Source organism: Amblyraja radiata, chromosome 15, assembly GCF_010909765.2.
Source record: "Amblyraja radiata isolate CabotCenter1 chromosome 15, sAmbRad1.1.pri, whole genome shotgun sequence".
Lineage (NCBI taxonomy): Eukaryota > Metazoa > Chordata > Chondrichthyes > Rajiformes > Rajidae > Amblyraja > Amblyraja radiata.
The window spans coordinates 4,155,922-4,172,257 of NC_045970.1; the positions used below are offsets into that span (position 1 = coordinate 4,155,922).

At 44.4% G+C, this 16,336-nt stretch overlaps 1 protein-coding gene across 4 annotated transcripts in view; it reads right to left on the bottom strand.

The window, feature by feature from the left end:
- Positions 1-14,035, bottom strand: part of slc16a12 (solute carrier family 16 member 12) — a 107,297-nt gene extending 93,262 nt beyond the window's left edge. For 3 of the 4 annotated variants that reach the window (XM_033033552.1, XM_033033553.1, XM_033033549.1), the window contains exon 1: positions 13,426-13,557. The gene's annotated coding sequence lies outside the window, so the exon portion shown is untranslated. Of the gene's footprint in view, positions 1-13,425; positions 13,558-13,739 lie in introns of those variants that run through there. The other variant, XM_033033551.1, reaches the window with a different exon arrangement.
- Positions 14,036-16,336: the final 2,301 nt, after the last annotated feature.

Consider the following 16,336-nt stretch of genomic DNA (forward strand, 5'->3'; position numbering starts at 1 on the left):
TCGCATATCACTGTGCCATGATTGGTATCCGTGACAATAAAAGACCTTTGAAACCAACGTCTTATACAACTGCAACATGACCTCCCAACTTCTGTACTCAATACTGATGTGCCCAATGTGCCAAAAGCCTTTTTAACCGCCCTATCTACCTGTGACGCCACCTTCAGGGAACCATGCATCTGCACTCCTAGATCCCTCTGCTCTACAACACACCTGCCCAATCGATCAAGATCTTGTTGCAATTTTTCACAACCATCTTCACTATCTGCAAAACCACCCACTTTTGTATCATCAGCAAATTTGCGAATCTTGCCATGTATGTTCTCATCCAAATCATTGCTGTAGATGACAAACAGTAACGGGCCCAGCACCAAACCCTGAGGCACACCATTAGTCACAGGCATCCAGTCCGAGGAGCAACCTTCCACTATCACACTCTGCTTCCTTCCTTGGAGCCAATTTGCTATCCATTCAGCTATCTCTCCTTGGATCCCATGCGATCTAACCTTCCAGAGCAGCCTGCCATGCGGAACCTTGTCAAACGCCTTACTGAAGTCCATGTATACAACATCTACAGCTCTGCCCTCATCAACCTTTTTGGTCACATCTTCTAAAAACTCAATCAGATTTGTGAGACACAACCTCCCACGTACAAAACCATGTTGACTATCCCTAATCAGCCCTTGTCCATCTAAGTGCATGTATACCCTATCCCCCAGAATACTCTCTAGTAACTTGCCAACTACAGATGTTAAGCTATCTGGCCTATAGTTCCCAGCATTTTCCCCACAGCCCTTCTTGAATAGAGGTACAATATTCACCACCCTCCAGTCTTCCGACACCTCTCCTGTATTTAAAGACGACTCGTAAATTTCAGCCAGGGTTCCCGCAATTTCCTCTCTGGTTTCCCGCAATGTTCTTGGATATAACTGCTCAGGACCTGGAGATTTGTCTACCTTAACATGTATCAGGACCTTCAGCACCTCTTTGACTCTAGCACTGACTGTTTTCAAGACACTTCCATTGACTGGCCCAAGTTCCCCTGTCCTCGTGTCTTTCTCCACGGTAAAAACAAGAGAGAAATACTCATTGAGGACCTTGCCCATCTCCTGTGGCTCCACACAGAGTTGACCGACTTGATTCCTGAGAGGTCCCACTCTCTGTCTAGTTACCCTTTTCTCCTTTATATATTTATGAAATCTCTTGGGATTGTCCTCAATGCAGGAAGGCAACGTAAGAAATAGGTGTGAATCCCCGTGGGGCACAGAGGAGGGGGGTGAGGGAAGTTGGTGGGGAAGTAAAGGGATGTGGGGGAGAAAGTGCAGGCGGATGGATGTGAGGGTTTACCTAAAGATAGAGAATTGAATGTTCTCACTGCTGGGTTGCAAGTTGCGCATGCGGAATACGAGATGCTGTTCCTCCAGTTTGCGTGTGGCATCACTCAGGCAATGGAGGAGGCCCAGAACAGAATTAAAATGGTTAGCAACTGGACGATCAGATTGGCCTTGGCAGACCAAGCACAAGTGTTCGACAAAACGCTCGCTGAGTCTATGCTTGGTCTCGTCGATGTACAGGGGTCCACAATGGGAACACAGGTTAGAGGCGGTGCACGTGAACCTCTGTTTCACCTGGAAGGACTACTGGAGTCCATGGACACAGGCAAGAGAGGATATATTGGCGCAGTTGCAGGAGGATGAGTGAACAGATGTGTGAACCAAGGATTTGTGGAGGGAACGGTCTCTGTAGAAGGTGGAAAGGGGTGAAGATGGGAAGATGTGACTAGTGATGGGATCCTGTTGGAGGATGGTGTGGTGGATGCTGAAGGTGAAAGGGGATGACTAGAGATCTCTATCCTTGTTGCTTCCAGAGTGGAAGTGGGAGCGCATTCAGATCTACTGGACACAGAAGAGACGCGGGTGAGGGATCTATCTGACATCTGGGGGGATCCACCATCAACAAAGAGTGAGAGTATCTCGAATATCCTTGAATGGAAAGCCTCATCTTGGGATCAGATGCGGCATAGATGAGGAATAGAGTAGAGGGGATAACGTTTCCATGAGGCAGGGTGGGAGGAAGTGTAGTCCAGATAACTGAGGGTGTCGGTAGGTTTGCAGTAGATGTCAGTCAGTAGTCTTTTGTAGGAAGGAACTGCAGATGCAGGTTTAAACCAAAGATAGACACAAAAAGCTGGAGTAACTCAGCAAGACAGGCAGCATCTCTGGAGAGAAAGAATGGGTGATGTTTCGGGTCAAGACCCTTCTTCAGTCAGTAGTCAGTCCACTGTAATGAAGACAGAGATGAAGAAAAGCGAGAGGGGATGATTTATGTGGGAAGGGATGAGTGAACCAAGGAGTTGTGGAGGGAGTGGCCCCTGTGGAAGCAGAAAGGGGTGAGGATAGGAAGGTGTGACTGGTGGTGGCATCACATTGGAGGTGACGGAAATGTCCGATGATGATGTGTTGGATGCGGAGGCTGGTGAGGTGAAAGGTGAGGACCAGGGGAACTCTGTCCTTATTCGGTCTGGAGAGAGGAAGAGACAAAAGAATGTGGGAGTTGTGACATGTAGAGCGGGAATCCTGGCAGGTCAAAAAAAAAAGAGCGGCGAGCCAATATCCCAGCTTGACAACTGGTGCATTAAGCAATATCAAGTCACCTGAAGTTGTACAGTTTAATACGGCGCTGTTCCTCAAGCCTACATCAGGTCTCATTGTAATAGTACAGGAGAACTCAGAAAGGCAGAGTGGGATGAATTATATAGGTATGTTACAAAACTTACCCTCAGCGGTGCTGCAGTTCTGCCACTGCCCGTGTGCGCGACTTTGGCGTCTTTGAGAGGGGGCGGGTTTAAAATGCGATTTTTCTGCAGCCTATTCAAATCGATCTCTGTCAGGCTGTTTAGTTGCTAAAGAAAAATCGCTTTGACTGCCGTTTTATTCAGTTTATTAAAATTAGCGCTGGATAATTTAATTGTTGGAGTAAAATTAAAATCATCTTCAAATGCCGTCAACGGGACGGATCTCACGTAGGGGACAAGGCAAGGTATGTCGTTTAACTTTTCATATAAACTTGCTTCTTAGGATGCCTTTAATCAAAATTTCACGTTGTGAAAATGTCATTATGTAAATATACGAACCGGCAGTCTTTTTCCTGCCGATATGGGGTTTAAATTCACTGCAACCGCAAAGTTCCAAACCAGCGCATTCCACAAAATCCCACTCGCAAGATGATTTAAATGCCCATTCATTTACAGGAATTAAACACTAAATTCCTTCCATTTGGCCTATAAATTCATGACAATGAGATTTTAAAATCATGTTATATTGTTAATTCTTGTGTGAATGTTATTTGGACAATTAGGCTTTTTAAAAATGTTAATCTTTTCTTAAGAAATGGATAGATGTTTAGATCTATTAATTGAATTTTGTAATTAGCTACAATTGGGTAACTAACTAATTATATGCTTTAATTTCAGGTCATCCAAGTAAAATTGTTTCACATTTGCTTCAGAATGCTTCAATCTATAATAACTGAAAATTTCATTCAGTTCTCTTAATTTTTAAGAAAGTTATGGGCTTTTGACTGTCCTTGATCACAGCTTTTGTGTTAAGTCAATGGAAAAGCCATAGGGAACAAGATGCTAATTTCCGAGTATGGAAATGGCCATAATTTTTTTAATACTGAAGGTGTGAAAGTGAATTAGGTGTCAAATTAAACTTATTTTTATGCTTTATCTGATGGGATAAATTGCAGACTTGATTTTTAAAATCTCAAAATTTTGTAACATTGCTAAATTATAGTGGCACCAAGCAAGGGCTTTGTTTCCGCAAGTAAAGGAAAGCTAATTTTGCACACTCAGCGTATTCCACTCGACTGGAACAGGTGCAAGCAAATTGCTGCTTCATAGGGAAAAACTTTTTGGGTCACTGAAGGGTGGGACGGGGTAAAAGGTCAAGAGTTTCCTCACCTGTGGTTAATAGTTTAATGCAGATAAAGGTGAGGTGTGCAATTTTGGGAAGTCTAACTAGGGCAGGACCTTCATAGTGAATAACAGGCCTTGGGGACTGTTGTAGAGCAGAGGGATCTAGGGGTTCAGGTACATAGTTCCTTGCAAGTGAAGCCACAGGTAGATAGGGTGGTCAAGGCGGCTTTCAGCACATTGGCCTTCATCAGTCAGGGTATTGACTGTAGAAGTTGGGATGTTATGTTACAGCTGTACAAGGCACTAGTTAGGCCACAGTTGGAGTATTGTGCTCATCTGGTCACCCTGCTATAGGAAAGATGTTATCAAGCTGGAAAGCGTGCACTGAAGATTTGAGTTTGTTGCCGGGACTTGGACCTGAGCTAAAGGGAGAGGTTGGGCAGGCTCGGACTGGTCTCCTTGGAGAACAGGAGGATGAGTGGTGATTTTATAGAGGTGTAGAAGGTCATGAGGGGAATAGAGATGGGTAGATTCTCAAAGTCTTTTAACCAGAATAGGGGAATGGAGAAAACAGGGAACATAGGTTTAAAGTGAAAGGGGAAAGATTTAATGAGAATATTTCACACGGGGGTAGTGGGCATGTGGAATGAGCTGCCAGAGGAGGCAGTTGAGGAAGAAACTATATCAACATTTAAAAGGCATTTGGACAAGTACATGGATAGGAAATGGGTAGGAGGTGGACACAAAGAGTTGGAGTAACTCAGCAGGTGAGGCAGCATCAATAGAGAGAAGGAATTGGCGGGACCCTTCTTCAGTCTTTCCTGAACACCTTATCTCCAAAGCAACCACGTAGTAATTGATGGAATGGGTAGCCATGAACGAGCAGTTTGAGCACCAGCTTGCTTGCTTGTTTTGAAAATTGATGAGTGTAGTATGACATATTAACTCCACTAGCATCATACAACGCTTTGGCCCAACTTGCCTGCACTAACCAACATGCCCCACCTACACCAGCCCCACCTACCTGCATTTGGCCCATTTCCTTCTAAACCTATCCTATCCATGTACCTATTGAAACGTTTTTAAAATGTGATAGTACCTGCCTCAACTATTTCTTCTAGCAGCCCATTCCATACACCCACCACCGTTTGTGTGAAAAAGTTACCCCTCAGGTTCCTATTAAATATTTTCCCTCTCAACTTAAACCAACGTTCTCTGGCTCATGATTGCCCTACTCTGGGTAAAAGACTGTGCATTTACTCGATCTGTTTATACCAGTGAAGTTAGTAGATTAAAACAATTCAACAGCTTTCTCCTTCAGGCATCTCTTTTTGGAATCCTTATATTCCTCCAGCTTATGTCCAGACCAAAAACAGTGGGGTTCTAGCAGAGTTCACGATTGCTTTTTTGCAAATGCTTTGCAATGAGCATATTAACATGGGTAAATCTCTTTCATAGAATAGTATAGCTTACAGATCATTTGACACTTGCTCCAGTGACAGTTCTTCGGAAGAGATGTACAATTCGTCCCAACACACTGACCCCAATAGAGACCAAGTCAACGGATATTTTTAAGGCAGAGATAGATAGATTCTTGATTAGTACGAGGGTCAGGGGTTATAGAGGAGAAGGCAGGAGAATGGGGTTAGGAGGGGAAAATAGATTAGCCATGATTGAATGGCGGAGTAGATTTGTTGGGCCGAATGGCCTAATTCTGCTCCTATCACTTATGACCTTATGACCAATAGGTCCGATCTATTTGGGAATGGTAAATTCCAATCAAGTCTATTTGCAGTAAACTTTCAGGCAATTCATTCCTCTCATGGGGGGAAATATATTTTCAAGACAATAATTTTAAGCTTGTGACCTATGATGACTAATCCTCCTGTGAATGGAACCAATTAATACTCCATCAAAAACCTTTCATGATTTCGAAAACATTAGCCTCATAGCTTACAGTAAAGTTAGACACAAATGCTGGAGTAACTCAGCGGGACAGGTGGCATCTCTGGAGAGAAGGAATGGGTGACATTTCAGGTCAAGACCCTTCCTCAGTCTGAGGAAGAGTCTCGACGCAAAACGTCACCCATTCCTTCTCTCCTTAGATGCTACCAGTCCCGCTGAGTTACTCCAGCATTTTGTGTCTATCTTCAGAGCAAGCCTGCATCTGCTGTTCCTTCCTAGACAACTCACAGTAAAGGCCTAATCAGACCGCAGGAGAAAGTTGTAATAAAAACTCATCAGGGACTGGAGGGGGATGGGTGGGAGTATGATGTCAGACATTGCAACATGGGCATTCACAGTCTCACACAGAGCACGAGGGTGAGGGGATTGCTGCACAGCAAGGGGCCACCTCTGGAGAACATGATGAGAGGAAAATCAACTGATTGTTAGAGGGAGCTCAGCAGATGGCAGACATCCACACGCGAGTAACACAGCTGGGTGAGCTTATGCTGGGTGCAGAGGCCTGGGGCAACTCTCCTGACCTTGCTGACTGAAGATCCTTACTGTGCCTGATCAACAGAATAGTGCGCACCACTGTTCAGTTTGGGAAACACAGCCTGCAGGCATCAACTAAAAAATGAATAAAGGACACATGGGCTATTTTACATATTTTACTGACCAAATCCAATAGCGTGTGCTTTGCAATTTGCCCAAACTCATTGACGGAAAAATGGCCTACATGATCTCCCAGTTGCTAAACACTTTAACTCTCACTCCCACTGTCAGAATGAAGCCCAACGCAAATTGGAGGAACAGCACCTCATATTTCGCTTGGGAGTTTACACCCCAGCAGTATTAATATTGACTTCTCTAACTTCAAATAGCACCTTGCCGTCCATCTCCCTTCAGCAGTAACAGGATCGGTCCGAGTCAGCATGGATTTACGAAGGGGAAATCATGTTTTATTAATTTTTTGAGGAGGTAACTTGGAAAATGGACAAGGGAGAGCCAGTGTACCTGGACTTTCAGAAAGCATTTGATAAGGTCCCACATAGGAGATTAGTGGGCAAAATTAGAGCACATGGTATTGGGGGTAGAGTGCTGACATGGATAGAAAAATTGTTGGCAAACAGGACACAAAGAGTAGGGATTAATGTGTCCCTTTTAGAATGGCAGGCAGTGACTAGTGGGGTGCCGCAAGGCTCGGTGCTGGGACTGCAGCTATTTACAATATACATTAATGATTTAAATGAAGGGATTCAAAGTAACATTAGCAAATTTACAGATGGCACAAAGCTGGGTGGCAGTGTGAACTGTGAGGACGATGCAGGGTGACTTGGACAGGTTGGGGCAGTGGGCAGATGCGTGGCAGATACAGTTTAATGTAGATAAATGTGAGGTTACCCACTTTGGTAGCAAAAACAGGAAGGCAGATTATTATCTGAATGTTGTCAAGTTGGGAAAAGGGGAAGTACAATGAGATCTGGGGGTCTTTGTTCATCAGTCACTGAAAGTAAGCGTGCAGGTACAGAAGGCAGTGAAGAAAGCAAAAGGCATGTTGGCCTTCATAACAAGAGGAGTTAAGCGTAGGAACAAATACGCCCTTCTGCAGTTGAACAGGGCCCTAGTGAGACCACACCAAGAGTATTGTGCGCAATTTTGGTCTCCAAATTTGAGGAAGGGCATTCTTGCTATTGAGGGAGTGCAGCATAGGTTCACAAGGTTAATTCCCAGGATGGTGGGACTCTCATATGTTGATAGAATGGAGCAGCTGGGCTTGTATCTGATTTCTCGGATGTCAGGACTTTCATATGAAGAAAGACTGGATAGACTTGGCTTGTACTCGCTAGAATTTAGAAGATTGAGGGGGGATCTTATAGAAACGTACAAAATTCTTAAGGGGTTGGACAGGCTAGATGCAGGAAGATTGTTCCCGATGTTGGGGAAGTCCAGAACATGGGCTCACAGTTTAAGGATAAGGGGGAAATCTTTTAGGACCGAGATGAGAAAAACATTTTTTACACAGAGAGTGGTGAATCTGTGGAATTCTCTGCCACAGAATGTAGTTGAGGCCAGTTCATTGGCTATATTTAAGATGGAGTTAGATGTGGCCCTTGTGGCTAAAGGGATCATGAGGTATGGAGAGAAGGCAGGTACAGGATACTGAGTTGGATGATCAGCCATGATCATATTGAATGGCGGTGCAGGCTCGAAGGGCCGAATAGCCTGCTCCTGCACCTATTTTCTATGTTTCTATGTTTCCATGTATACTCTGGAGTTTATTAAGGGTTTGGACATGCTAGAGGCAGGAAATATGTTCCTGATGTTGGGGGAGTCCAGAACCAGAGGCCACAGTTTAAGAATAAGGGGTAAGCCATTTAGAACAGAGACAAGGAAACACTTTTTCACACAGAGATTTGTTTATCTGTGGAATTCTCTTCCTCAGAGGGCGGTGAAGGCTGCTTCTCTAGATACTTTCAAGAGAGAGTTAGATAAAGCTCTTAAAGATAGCGGAGTCAGGGGATATGGGAGAAGGCAGGAACGGGGTACTGATTGGGGATGATCAGCCAAAATCACATTGAATGGCGGTGCTGGCTCGAAGGGCCGAATGGCCTACTCCTACACCTATTGTCTATTGTATCCCCTACCCCACCCTGGTTCTCCAACTAGTTTCACTGTCCTGATTAATTTTACTGTTTGTGCAGCTTCCCTTCAGCCAACAATGATCCATTCTACTGTTCCTTGACCATTTTCTGCTTTGATCTGTCGTTTTTAAACCTTACCCTTCCATATCTCCATCTATCCTGACTCAGTCTGATGAAGGGTCTCCACCAGAAATGGCAACTATTCCTTCTCTCCCGAGATCCTGCCTCCTTCCATATAGCCACCTGAGTTACTCTAGCATTTTGTGTCTATCTTCAGAAGTATATGATATTTCTGCTCACTGGTCTACAGAAAGGGTGTGATTAAACTAGAGTGTGGAAAAGATGAATTGCAATGTTGCTTGGACTGGAGGCTTTGAATTATATGGAAAGAATGGATTGTTGAGTGTTTTCCCCAGAGTGAAGAGTGACCTTATAAAGGTTTATAAAACTGAGGGGTATGGATAGAGCCGAATATTTGTTTGTTCCCCAGAGTTGAGGAACTAGAAGGCATTTGATTTGAGGCAAGGGGGAAGGATTTAAAAGGGACCTGGCAGGTAGGTTTTTCATGTCGCGAGCTATCAGAGGCAAGTATAATCTCAACACTTGAAAGACATTTGGACAGGTGCATGAATGGGAAAGAGAGATTTGGGCCAATTGCAGATAAATGCGATTAGTGTAGGTGGGTATAATTGTTGGCGTGGACTAGTTGGGTTGAAGGGCCTGTGTCTGTGCTTTATGAATCTATGAAACATTTTATAGACTCATACAGCGTAGAAACAAGACCTTTAACACAACTTGCCCACACCGATCAACATGCCCCATCTACACTAGACCCACCTGCCTGCATTTGGCCCATATCTGTCTAAATCGATCCTATCCATGTACCTGTCCAAATGCCTTTTACATATTGTTATTGTACCTGCTCAACTACCTCCTCTGGCAGCTCATTCCACATACCCTGTGTGTGAAAACGCTGCCCCTCAGCTGCATATTAAATTTCAGCCCCTCACATTAAACCAATGGTTCTAGATTCCCCTGCTCTGGGTAAAAGACTTTGAGCACCTCCCCCAACTATTCCCCTCACGATCTTATACACCTTTATAGCATCATCCTGTGTTCCAAGGAATAAGGTCCGAGCCTGTCTAACCTCTCCCTTTTAGCTCAGGCATTCAAGTCCTGTAACATCCTCGTAAATCTGCTCTGCACTCTTCCTGCTTACAACATCGTTCCTGCAGCACGGTGTCCAAATCTGAACACAATACTCCAAATGTGGCCTCACCAAGTCTTGTACAAGTGTAACATAACACCCCAACTTCTCTACTCAATATGTAGGAAGGAACTGCACATGCTGGTTTAAACAGAAAATAGACACAAAAAGCTGGAGTAACTCAGCGGGACAGGCAGCATCTCTGGAGAGAAGGAATGGTTGACGTTTTAGGTAGAGACCCTTCCCCAGACTGGTTAGGGGAAAGGGAAACGAGAGATAAAGACGATAATGTAGAGAGATAAAGAACAATGAATGAAAGATATATTGATTTCTCTAACATCAAGTAACCCTGGCATTCCCTCTCTCTCTATCCCCCCCCCCACCCCCCACCCGAGATGCACCAGCTTCTCGTTTTCACCCAACAAACAGCTGACAATAACCCGTTTCCTTTATCATCGCTACTTTTTTGCATTTCTTTCATTCATTGTTCTTTATCTCTCTACATCATCATCTATTTCTCTCGTTTCCCTTATCCCTAACCAATCTGAAGAAGGGTCTCGACCCAAAACGTCAGCCATTCCTTCTCTCCAGAAATGCTGCCTGTCCCGCTGAGTTACTCCAGCATTTTGTATCTATCTTCTCCACTAAATATCCTGTCTGATGAAGACCAATCTGCCGAAAGCCTTCTTGACCATCCTATGAAATCTCCTGCACTCCTAGATATCTCTGTACTACAACACTCTCCAGAGCCCTGCCATTCCCTATGAAGATTCTGTCCTGTTATGACTTTGTTTTCTCTTTGTTATTTATTTGTTAGTTTAAATCCTACCCACGGTAAGTTTATTATCTCACTAAAATGGTCATTAATATTAATAACAATTCAGCCATTGAATCTGTCCTTATGCTATTGGATCAATAATCATTGTGAATGCCAAAATGTTGGTGCAGTGGTAGAGTTGTTGCCTCATAGTGCTAAACCCGGGTTCGATCCTGACTATGGGTGCTGTCTGTACGGAGTTTGTACGTTCTCCCCGTGACCGTGTGGGTTTTCCCTGGGTGCTCTGGTTTCCTAGGTGAATTGGCTTCGGTAAAAATTGTAAATTGTCCCTAGAGGGTAGGACAGTTTTAGTGTATGGGGTGAGTAATGGTCGGCAAGGATTCAGTGGGCCGATGGGCCGGTTTCCACGTGTATCTCTAAAGTCAATTGCATTTTTTCCAAGAAGGTTTGGAGAATATCCTTCAATCATTCATGATGTCAAAACAGCACCAACAATTGAGGAACAACACCTCGTATATCGCTTGGGTAGCTTACAACCCAGCAGCATGAACGTTGAATAAATTTTAGCTAACTTTTACATATACTCTCCTCCGCCCCCTCCCCACCTTGTCGCCCTTTCTCCACTAAACGTTGGTAAACTAGCTCCACAGTTTGCAAAGATGTATCTCTCTTGTGATCACACCATCCCTAGCCAACAATCGGCCTATCAGGGAACCACCCTGCCCAAGGTTATCTGTTGCTGGCCCCGATTTGCCTTGGTCTTTTCTTGCTTCCAGTTCCCCCCCATCCCCCACTCAACCTCCAATCAATCTGAAGAAGGGTCCCAACCCAAAATTCCACCTATCCATTTTCTCCCGCTGAGGTACTCCAGCACTTTGTGTCGATCTTTGGAATAAAACAACATCTGTCGTACCTTTTTATTCCATTGTGTGCAAGTCAGGCTTGATTGATGGGAATGTAAGCCTGGAAGCCAACCAATATAATGAAAATATCGTCAAATCACAAGACCATTATCTCTGAAGGACATCGCTTATAGCTGGAGTTCCAAATAAAATATTGATTCTGAATACACTTTAGGTTTTAAATTTATTTGAATGCACCTGAGATCAAACCCAAACCAACAACACCACTCTTGTTCATAGTTAGTGAATTGAGGACCAGAGGACATAAGTTTAAGGTGAAGGTGAAAGGATTTAATAGGAATCTGAGGGGCAACTGTTTCACACAAAGGGTGGTGGGTGTATGGAACAAGCTGCCAGAGGAGGTAGCTGATGTAGGGACTATCCCAACGTTAAAGAAACAGTTAGACAGGTGCATAGATTGGACAGGTTTGGAGGGATATGGACCAAACACAGACAGTTGGGAGGTTGACCGGTGTGGGCAAGTTGGGCCGAAGGGCCTGTTTCCACACAGTATCACTCTATGACTCTATGACATTTAGCCTGAAGACATGCACACTCAGGTCGATATTATTCGTGGATCATGGCATGAATGATATTGAGACTTTTTTGAGATTAGACCGGATTTCTTAAAGTGCAAAATCAATCAGATTGTTGTGAAACAGTTCTTCATGTATATGGCATGTAGCAGAGATAATTACCATCATTTAATCACACATTCCACAATCAGGTGAATCTTGTCCATTATAGCAACACCAGCTAAATTCCCAAGCATCAAATGCTTATCAAAAGAGCAACACTTAATGCTTTGTTTATCTTACTTGTTGGAGGATGACATTATGCCCCCTAAATATATCAAAAGCAGTTTCATTGATTGGAAATAAAACACACAATGCAGCTTTGTTTGCATCAATTCATAATCAGCAGGCTAAGATTTTAATTTTGGCTTGCAAGTCAAACTGCATCAGATTAACAACCTGCCCAATCTTTCCTCCACTTTCTTCTCAATACCATCTCAATATCTCATTGCATTATCTTCTCACTCTGACACCGCACATTGGATTATATCAAAACTATAAAAGTTTGCGTGTAACTGTTCATATTTCTTTGCTTCATTGACTTCCTGTTTGCCTTCTACTGTATTTGCCCTGATATTCATTATTACTTCCACATGTCAGTATCCAACCCAATTACTGTTCAAAGATTTAATCATCAGGGTATCAACGTGATCAAATTCCATTCAGCTCCCTGAAGCTGAAGAATTTGGCTAATCGTATTGTCATCACCTCCTCCTCTCAATGCCAACATACTGGAAAACATTGTGAAGTAATATAAATAAATATACATTGCTCCCTATCTGTTTAATCCCTGCCAGGCCCAGCCAGAGTGACGTTCTTTCCTTCCATCCACACAGTTGCATCTTTCTACTCACTTGCTAAAAAGTTCAGCAGAAACTTTATTTTGTGTTTTGCATTTACACGCTCAGAACATTTCCTCATTTTCTCTCCCACAAAATGAACCCCACCCCCCCCCCCCACACCCCACCCCACCCCACACACACAAAACTCCTCCCCTTTTGTTCATATGTTTTGCATAATAATTTAGATCAATAGCTCAGAACACCATTTACGTGGCAGTTTAGTTGCGAGATTAAAATATGCCTTTACCGTATTCATGAAAACACAGCGAGAAAAGACCTCTCAATCACTGGCCCCACTCAACTGGGCAGTCAATGAGAATTCAGCATTTGCTCTTTGGAACTAACACAACATACTAAGAGCAGAAACTCCAGGTCGGGATCTTTCATTAACTGAACTAATTGGATGAGCAATCTCCTCCAGACTATCTGTCCGATTGTGTTATTGTCTCTGCAACCTCGCTCTCCCCGGTCAGCGCTGCGTGAGGCAACGACCAGTTGTTCCCATCCCAAAGTACAGCTTGATCCGATAGTCCGCCGGTTCGATCCTATCTCGGGGCACACACATTTACAACAAGAATCGTGCAGAAACAGAGTGCAAAGATTAAAACCCTACCTGCGAGCAACTCATCGAGGCTAAAATACTGGAAGTAAAAGAAAAGTGAACGTCGCACCTGGCACGGTCGGTTTTGGTAGAGGGGGCATTATAAGGGGAGGAAGCACACAAACTCAGCGGCTCTGGCAGCATCTCTGGAGTAGAGACCCTTCTTCAGACAGGGGAGTGAGTGGTTGCCGGCAGAACCAGCCGCCTAGAGCCAGCGAGCAGCGAAACCTCCTCGCTCATGGATAACAAGGAAGGAAAACAAACTGGGCTTTAGAAAAGTTCTTAAGTAGTGCGATCCGGAGCACATGCTGCACAACTCCACTTACCCCGGCTAGAGGCTGCTTCCAACCCCGACCCAACACAACACCGACCAAGGCAGCCCCTCCAACAAACTTGCGGGACGTTAGTTAACAAATAATTAATAAGGGGCGCGGAGTTATGAATACCCCACGCCTCTGCCTTAGTGGCCACCCCCCCCGCCCCGCGGGCTCCCTGGGGCAGAGACCCTGTTATTGATGTCACTAACTCCAAACCTCGGCGTTATTCCCCCTCTTCCCCCGCGGGCTGGAACTCCTCACAGCAGCGACGGGAGCTACTTCGTATTTGACACACGCAGCCCAGAATAAGTAAGCTGCATTTATTAAGCACCCATACACGGGACTTGTTACAAGCGAGGAGGATATTTTGTTGTGGAGAATGGTGCAACGTTTTGTTGTGGGGAATGGTGCAACGTTTTGCTGTGAAGCAAGCTGGCACAGCAGTAATGTGGGGAGGAGGGCTTGACCATACGTCTGTGCGGGTATCTGATAGGAATGGACCTCCTGTTTCATGTAAGTGCTGGCGCTCACCGCTCAACCCATCCATCTCTCACTGCCATTCAATATCACCCCGGCTCACCCTGCCCCTCAAAACCTCTGTTTACTTTAGTTTAAAGATACAGCGTGGAAACAGGCCCTTCGGCCCATCGAGTCCACGCCGAACTGCAAACCCCGCACATTAACACTATCCTACACACACTCGGAACAATTGACACTTATATCAAACCAATTAACCTACAAACCTGTACGTCTTTGGAGTGTGTGGGGAAAACCGGAGATCCCGGAGAAAACCCACGCGGTCAAGGGGAGAAGGTACAAACTCCGTACAGACAGCACCCGTAGTCAGGATGGATCCCGGGTCACTGGCGCTGTGAGGCAGCAACTCTATCGCTGCGCCACCGTGCCGCCCTGGTCTGCATGTCCCTGGAATTCTGTTCATGTCAGCTGTGAATACACTCAATGACTGATCATCCATAACCCACCAAGGTGCAGAGTGCCAATGATTTACAATCCTCTCCATATGGAAATTCCTCTTTGTCTTGGATCGAAATAACTGACACCCCTCCCCCCTTCAACTCCTTATCAGACACTGTCCAACCTGAAAACAGACCCTTGACATTTCCTCTGGTAGAACCTCATTGGATTATCAGATTAACTCTCTATGTCCAAAGGCCACTGGTCTTCCTCAATCTCCCTTTTTAGGACAAACCTTTTCCCACCAATTCATCCAGTGACTGTATGCAAACAATTGTATCCTTCCCGAGGATCAGGGACAATGACTGTACAGTATACACTAAATTAAATTTCATCAAACCCTTACCCCTTCCAAGTATTCTTACATAAGTGTTCCCATGCAGGTACATGTACACATGTACTTTCTCTGTCTTATCAACCAGCACAGGGTGAACCATTACAATATTATTTGTTTCTAATCTTCCTTTTCAAATTGCGTAGACTCACAATTTATCAGATTATGCTCTGCTCCCTTTGTGTTCACATGCTTAGTTTTTCTCTCTTGTCCTCACAGCTCACTTTACCACCTACCTTTGTATTCTAAAGAAGGGTCTCGACCCGAAATGTGTTATCCACATGGAGTATTTTGTTGGGAATGTAAAAGAAGAGTGGGACTACAAAAAAATGTTACTGTACCCAAGGACCTGGAGTCCAAATGCATGAAACGCTCAACTTTAGCACACAAATGTAGCAAGTAATTAGGAAGGTTAATGGTCACCATCCCTATCCATCACCATCTATCCATATTCTCCAGAACATCACCTCTCCATGTTCTCCAGGGAGGGTCTCAATCCGAAACGTCACCTACCATGTTCTTGAGTGATGTTGCCAGACCTGTTGAGTTACTCCAGCAATTTATGTCCTTTCATGTATTAACCAGCATCTGCAGACAGACAGACAGACACTTCGATCAGGTGGCACCACCACAGTGGCTGCCTCGCCAACAGCTCGTCAGTCCTTTCGCCTTTTTTGTTATTTTCAGTGTGTCCAAATACATGTTTTAATGTTTCTCAGTATGTCTTATGTGGAGAGTGGCGGTGGGGGGGGGGTGGAATAGGGGATCGCTTACCTGGATGGAGATGCGTCTTTTCTCCGTGACGCATCTTGGAGAAGGGTGTGCTTACATTGGAAGCAGTGCAGAGAGAATTCACTGTCAACTTTATGCATTGGAGCATTGTGATCTTATTGAAAGACTAGATTCTGAGGGCAATTGACTGAGGATATCAAGAACCAGGAACATAGTTTCAGAATAAGAAACCATTTTAAAATTTGTTAAAACAGAGACTAGTGTCGGCAGAGTCCTTGAATATATTCAAGACAGGCACCGATATTTAAACTGTCTGGGAAACAAGGCATGGAGAGAGAGTGTGGGTGGTGTTCTGGCTAAGATTGAATCCACCATGATTATATTGGATGGCTTAGCATTAAGGGGCTTAGTGTTCTACTCCAGCTCATGTTAACATAGAAACATAGAAATTAGGTGCAGGAGTAGGACATTCAGCCCTTCAAGCCTGCACCGCCATTGAATATGATCATGGCTGATCATCCAACTCAGTATCCTGTACCTGCCTTCTCTCCATACCCCCTGATCC